Source organism: Palaemon carinicauda, chromosome 20 (assembly GCF_036898095.1).
Source record: "Palaemon carinicauda isolate YSFRI2023 chromosome 20, ASM3689809v2, whole genome shotgun sequence".
Classification (NCBI taxonomy): domain Eukaryota; kingdom Metazoa; phylum Arthropoda; class Malacostraca; order Decapoda; family Palaemonidae; genus Palaemon; species Palaemon carinicauda.
This window is the reverse complement of record NC_090744.1, coordinates 41,135,050-41,143,312: the sequence shown is the minus strand read 5'-3', so window position 1 is coordinate 41,143,312 and position 8,263 is coordinate 41,135,050.

Below are 8,263 nucleotides of genomic sequence, written 5' to 3'. Positions count from 1 at the left end.
AATCTGATAAAGTAGAATGTAAAGAAAATGTACCTATGAGCTAAATGAACGCGCCAAAGAGCCAAGTAATGCCTACAGTGCACCGCTAAGTGCACTTGCAGCAATGCCCCCCGACAGGGGTATGTATGCAATTGTACAAGAATACGCTGTATGAAGTTTCATTCGCACCATACACGTTTAGCACACACACACAATAATTGTCCACCAATTTACTAATCATTTTTTAATAGTCCAATGAGCTTAGAAATGACTGGCAGTAGATCTACAAAAACTAACAAATTTAGGAGAGAGAGAGAGAGAGAGAGAGAGAGAGAGAGAGAGAGAGAGAGAGAGAGAGAGTTATATCTGCCATTAGAGTAACATAGACGGTATATATATAAAATAGGAATAAAACCAGCACAGAACAAGAAAAAAAAATTACATTTAAGTAAATATTTTTAACCCAAATAAAACAGAATTTACACGTAATTACTGTAAATTACATTGTAATTACTGTAGTTCTTGTAAATGCATATTTCCAACAAAAAGGAAAGGAAAGAGGTGTAAACTTTTACTGAAAAATAACTCACTTGAAGGAGCACGCATATTTCTATTATTATCATCATAAGCTAAGCTACAACCCTAGTTAGCTTTAGGGCTCTAACAGGGAAAAACAGCTTAGTGAGGAAAGGAAATAAGGAAATAAATTACTTAAGAAGTAATGAATATTGAACATAAAACACCTTGAGAAAGTTATTTTTCAAAAATTAAAGGGGTTAGAGGATTTTAACAGAATGCAAGCACAGGAAAAAATAGAATTAATTCAATATAACAAAAGTTTTAATGATCAAGAAAACGCTGAATTTCTTCCAAACGAATAGACGACACAAGTGGCATTCTGAAGGCCCCTTCGCCCCACTTAATATAAACATAAAGAGTTACAACATGACGTTGTTCGCCCTGGAGCTTGAACGTGTGTGCGTGTGGTGTGCGTCTTCACCTCCATGCCATTCCTCGCTTCCACACATTGATTTCTGGTCCCCTCTGTTGGTCTCGGCTCCCCTCTCTCCCTTCCCCCGGACCTCGGCGCCACGCTCTTCAGTCTCCGTGCACGGCAAGGATGGAAGTTGAGAGTTACGCCGGAGAGGGGAATGGAAAGGAGGGTAGCAGAAGAGAGGGGAAAAGACGAACGGAGAAGGAGAATAAAGTAAACGGCTAACAAGATATAAGTGCAAGGAAAGGGAGGAAGAAAACAGGGAGGAGGGGAAAGATGACATTTGAAGAGAAGAGAATGGTTAAATAAAAAGATAAAATATATAAAGAACGGGACCACTTTCCAACAGTTATGGTGATTCTTCGACGACTTCGTTATTTCCGTTCCGAAAAAAAAAAAAAAAAATTTCCACCTAAGGCACTACTCGGCTCTGTTTGCTAGGTTTGTGAACTGCTGCCTAGCATACTGACATACAAACCATCCAGGTTTCCCAAGTGTTACAGCGTGTGCTAGGGTTAAGAAAAGGGATGTAAGGCTAGAAATAGCATCCTTACAACACTTACTGAGGTGGATATACAATATGTGATATATATATATATATATATATATATATATATATATATATATATATATATATATATATATACATATATACATGTTTAAATTAACCATATACCTCATTTACTTAGGAAGATGAGACTCCCGTCTCAGCAAGTCTTATATACAAACACGCACAATATATGTACATTTATACATACATACATACATACATACACACACACACACACATATATATATAGTGTATATATATACATAAACAGTATTTATAAACACGCACCAACATATGTAAGGTTCACACACAACAAATATATATATACAGGTGTGTGTGTGTGTATATATACACACAATTTCATAAATGAAACATAGATTTTCCAAATACCAAAGGGACGAAGAGAATGCAAAAAGAAAAAAGTCCGACCCACTCTTTGAACACGAGCTTAAAAAATCTTTACGAGCAAAACACTTTTCTATCCAAGGCCCACTGGGCCAGTCAAAAGAAACACGAAGGAAAAAGAGACAAAAACAGGGTTCGAGAAAGCGGCATCCAGGGATGAATTCAGAAAAATGGATGGAAGAGGGAAAAGAACGAATGGAATAGGAAGCAGGTGAAGGGTAAATTAACCCCCCGAAAGGGGAGGGGGTTAGAAAGCTAAAGGAAGAAATGATAAAATGACGAACGAAAAGGGAAGAACAGAAAAACGTAAAACAAGATACAATGAAACGACTATAAACTAGAACAGGCACCTACACACGAAAAACCAAAATTGAGTGGGAGAGTGAGAGACAGAGAGAATCAATACACATCGAGTATCTTGCCAGCGAGAGAGAGAGAGAGAGAGAGAGAGAGAGAGAGAGAGAGAGAGAGAGAGAGTTGGCAGCATGCTCGCTATTCTTGCCAAGGGATCATCAAACACATTTTCGATGCTGCTCTCCCTTTACAGGAGTACTTGAGACGTTTTTCATTCCCTTCATAGAGAGCAGTTTTACTATCACAAACTCATGAAATATATTTGATGAAGTTTTATCAAAACATCCCTTCAATTATAAAGAGCAAAAGAATACTTGATTCATATATTTCCACCAATTACATAAATATATATATATATATATATATATATATATATATATATATATATATATATATATATTATATATATATATATGCTACTTCTTGGAGCAAAAAATTAGGTCATAATTCACCAAGGCAAACGAGTACCGTAGATGTCATCAAACAAAAGCTCATCCCAAATTACTAAGGTATCTTTAAGATTGCTTTAAATTGATTGATATGCTAAAAGTAAAACTTTCCTTGTACAACTACTAATGCAATCAATCAAATAGTCTCCAAATGTAATGGAGAAACCAACCTTTCCCGACAAAATAATGGAGAAACCAACCTTTCCCGACAAAATAATGGAGAAACCAACCTTTCCCGACAAAATAATGGAGAAACTAACCTTTCCCGACAAAATAATGGAGAAACCAACCTTTCCCGACAAAATAATGCTAACATAATGCCAACCTTTCCGCAAGAGATGGGATAGTTAATTTCACAAACCAAATTGCATTAGCTATCCTTCATGAACAGAAATTTAACCATTAAGAGTTTTTCAATCACCCAGTTATCCACCAACCTAAGCAATGCGAAAAATAGTCATATGAAGTAAAGATATTCCCAAAAATAAGGCTAAAAGTAGTTTTAAACATGTTACAAGAGAAAAATGACAACTGGTCTGGCCCTCTCTCTAATACGAAAAGTCGGCTCATTTGCTTCAGTTTCCTTCTAGTTATCTATAACTGCATTATTTTGTTTACCTGTTATCTGAAGAACAGTATCCTCATTTCATTTCAAAGCTTGCTTTGCAAAGTAATGGTCATTTTGGGTGGTTCTATGCAAATCATGGTATCCATGACCATGTAAACATATTAGCAAACAGATTTCTTCTATATCTATCATCTTGCAAAATTATTTTAGCAGCATACATATATCGATACCAATTGAATGGGTATCATATATAGCAATACGGACTATAACATAACTCGATCAATTGCTGCTTCATGCTCGGCAAGTACAAAAGCGTCTTGCCAACAAAGCACGCAAATACTCCTTGAGTCGTACTTTTCGATATATCCGACTTTAAATACCAAATAGATGGCTTCATGGTTCAAGACAAGGTTCTTGGTCAGCGGGAGTGTTTCTGGGGAGGTACACGCCATTTTGTAAGGTGAAAAAAACAGGATATTTCACAAGAACCCAACACGCTTTTTCGTAATTTTGTATTTCTTACATAGCTAAATAGTCAAACAAAGAATTCAGGGTTGTATAAAGTTCAAATACTTCTAAAATAGGAAAAAGGTAAAATTGCCAAATGGCAGCAATTTTAGGATGAAAATTAGATTTATTCTTTTTTCTCTACTTCATTTCCTAACATCTATTATTTGTGACGCAAGAACAACCATCTTTCTAAAAGCGTTAACTGAGCGATGCCCGATAGTACATGGTACAACTAAATGTTTTGTCTCAATCTCTTATGCCATACGGCCTGAACCATATCTTTACTTAAACTCCAGGCAAAAGAATAAAAATTGCCAGAGGTCAAAGAAAACACAGACATAAAAAAGGGGAACAAAATCAAGGCATCTAATATAACACCGTAAAGATATGCAATTCGAAAAAAAAAAATGGGTTTCGTTTTACAAATTCCTTTCTATAATGCTGACTACATGCTTAGACCGCCACGAAACTCATCATAGCTTCGTATTTTTAATAATTTTTCTAACGGTCTTTCAATTTACAGTTAGCATAATTGAAGATTTAAATGTTTCTGTAAACAGTATAAATTCCTAGCTGTAATCAATAATGAATCTGAAGGAAAGAAAGTACGTGTATGGATTAAAAAACCGAATGTAAAAGACAAAAATCTAACATGACATCACAATAAATGTAAATCTCCGATGCACCAAACAAAACATACAACATTCCCTCACCCCCATACAAATTGTTAATCATAGAATCGAGCATTCTTTAATGTCTCATGATCTCGTGATCTATAACTCTCTCTCTCTCTCTCTCTCTCTCTCTCTCTCTCTCTCTCTCTCTCTCTCTCTCTCTCTCTCTCTCTCTCTCTCTCTCATATTTGAATGTGGAGAGCTCAAACTCAAGAGGACTATATTATTTAGAGCGCTTGAGCATAAATATCCCTCTCTCTCTCTCTCTCTCTGTATGTGTAGGCAGCAGTGCCAAAAATTGATCGTCACGCACTGGCTCAACTACCCAACCGCACACCCGATTCCGGCGCTTCAGTTGGTTGAAACACTATGACGTCACCAGAACTTTTCATCTACCATTGGTTGTCAAACTATGACGTCACCACTACCTTCACCCGCTTAGCATCGTTCCTTTCTGCGTCACCAATTGTTCCTCACGCCAATTGGCTGGTACAATAAAACATCGAGCGAAGGAGTCACGATGAAAAAAATACAACTCAGCGTGAGACACATTCGAAACACGATTATGCCGGATTTTTTTCATTTACTTACTTTAACAATAAGCTTAGGAGACAAATAAGTTTTTTTTTTCTTTTCGTACAGGTAACTGTATAGCCCTCATTCTTTCAAGACATTCACTAAACGAATGTCTAAAATATCTTTCAAGACATTCACTAAACGAATGTCTAAAATATCTTTCAAGACATTCACTAAGCGAATGTCTAAAATAACCTAAGGAAAAAACTCAAATAATTAGCTTTGTTCACAACTTATAATTAAACAAGCAAAACTTAACTTAATCACGAATCAAATATGTAAAATAAAGGAGTAGGTATTTGCCAACAAAATTATTTTCTAAGGATTAGTTTTACAGTTGCCTTGCTAATGTGCAAGAGTATATATCAAAGCAATCTTATTGTATCCTGCTTTTCCAACTAAGGTTGTAGCTTAGCAAGTAATAATAATAATAATAATAATAATAATAATAATAATAATAATAATAATAATATACTAGTAAATGCATAATCAAACAAATGCCGATTAAAATGAAGACCCTTTCAAGACTCGAGTAAAAGGAAAAGGAAAAGTACAATTACCCTTCAAAACTTAACATTCCACATCTTCAGAATCCTAACCAAAACAGGTCTAATACCCTCCAACATCAGTTTTAAGTTATACACACTGCCGCTGGATAATAAAAAAACGCCCAATTTAAAACGATGTATTCCCAAGAATTAGAAAAAAAAATATATATCTAATTTCTGTAGTGTGCTAACACATTCACCAATGTAGGTTCCAATTCTAAGTGGGAGAAAATATTTCTTCCTTATTTCCCATGAGACTTCACCGCTTTCAATGGAAAAAATATCAAGAAAAACAGGAACGTTGCTATTCATCAGACATTCTCATGAATAATAGGGTTGCTTCATTGTAATTTTCCGGCGGCTAAGCAAAGACAGAGGAAAAACAGGAGTTGGCTTCTGAAACATGGCGACAGAAACATAACTCGATTTTAAATCAAATCACATCATTAATCTCGTTTTACTTTTGCACGAAAAATACTAAAATAGAAATGATAACTTTTTACAATAAAAAAAAATCAATCTTCAATAACCATAATTTTTCTAATTTTTCTTCAATGTTTTCTTCCGATCTTTTGACATAAAAGAAACTTTCAGCCAGAAAGGTTTTTTAAAAAAAAAAAATTCAGTTCAAGTATTCATTCCCAATCAAGTTTTTCATATAATCGGTAGAGCCAACATGCACGTATTTGATTTCACAAGTTAAGATACTCCCGTTTTCCAAGTTCGATAAAGAACAGCTACCGGAACCGTTTCGTAATCACGCACATAACTTATTTATTCGAATGCAATTACAACGCTCTCTCTCTCTCTCTACATATATATATATATATATATATATATATATATATATATATATATATATATACTCGTGTATATATATAATATATATACTGTGTATATATATATATATATATATATATATATATATATATATATATATATATATATATATACATACGTATGCATAATGCATATATAATCTAGACTATACAGATTAATAGTTTAATATCTTTATTACAGGTGGTTATTGGTTATAACGCTAGATGTAAAACCGTAAAATCTCCACTAAACTTTCGACTAGACACAAAGACCTTGATACTGAAACCAAGGTAAAAGCTTCAATTAGGCTGGGTTCCAAATCTTGGCCAAGCAGTAGTAGTAATAGAGGCGACAATATAGTACTTGTTAACTCTATAGTTGAAATTCTCTTGTTTTCTCTGTCCAATGCAATAAAAAAATAAATAAATAAATAAAGATAAATAAATAAATTTAGAGTAATGCAAAAAAAAATTTTATCGTTAGTATGTTAAGGTATGTTACAGGGAAACTGCAGCACTCAAAAGTGATAATTCTCATAGAGAGAGAGAGAGAGAGAGAGAGAGAGAGAGAGAGAGAGAGAGAGAGAGAGAGAGAGAGAGAGATAACTGATTAAGTCAATTTTCTATAATCCACAAATAACTGATATGGTAGCAATAAATGCCTAATAAAATGGCATGATCGTTCTTTTATAACTTATCTTTGTTCGCGTATAAACTAGGATCAATGCTTACAAAAAAAAATACATTGCTCTTCTATTCCATACCAGAGGGAAATTCGTTATTTTTGTAACTGAGCCCTTAGGCTTATAGCTTCCTGCTTTTCCAACTATGGTTGTAGCTTAACTAGTAATAATAATAACAACAACAACAACAACAACAACAACAATAATAATAATAATAATAATAAATTTGTTAGACAGCAAGTTGTTGTCCAACAAATAATGATGAGTCAGCAGTTGAAGACCAGACAGGAGAACAGTAAGAATGGAAGAATTAAAACATTTCTTCAAAAAAGATTGAGCACCAAAAAATCTAATAAGACTTTATCAATATGCCAAAGTTTTGGGAATTGAAGAAGAAAGACCGAATGTGTTTCTCAAAAGTAAATGTGCGATTAAGAATCACACCTAAAATTTTCAAGTTGTCTAGAGTTAAAGAAACTTACCCATGCAGATCACACCCAAAATTTTAAAAGAGTTGAATATATATATATATATATATATATATATATATATATATATATATATATATATATATATATATATATATATATATATATATATAAACACATTATCAATGCAGAGATCTGGATGTTGATGAGTCACTGTACCTACTTAAAATCACAATTTGAGGTTTGTTAGAGTTTAACTTCATGTCTCATAACTTGCACCATGCACTAAATTCAGTAATCCAAGATATACATTCAGGAGATGCAATAGAGGCAGAGATGGTATCATCATCGGCATATGCAGATCTATTTTCTAGGCTAAAGCACATATATGTACATAACATGAAAAGTACTGGACCATGAACAATACCTTCAGGAACACCAAATATCACATTCCTATGCTCAATACGGCACCCATCAACAACTTGCAACTTATTACTTAAAAATTCAATAATGATACTAAGAAAAAATCCACATACTCCCATCAGATAAGTTTGAAAACAAAGGCCTAATGATTAACAAGGACAACTGTAGCACTAAAATTAAGGCCAATCAGCTACACAAATGAGGCTCAGTTCCGCATAAATGCGTGGCCCCTGCATTTCAATATGAAATATGGACCAACAAACATTGCTCAAATGAAACAAGTTATATGAAGAGGAAAATAAAG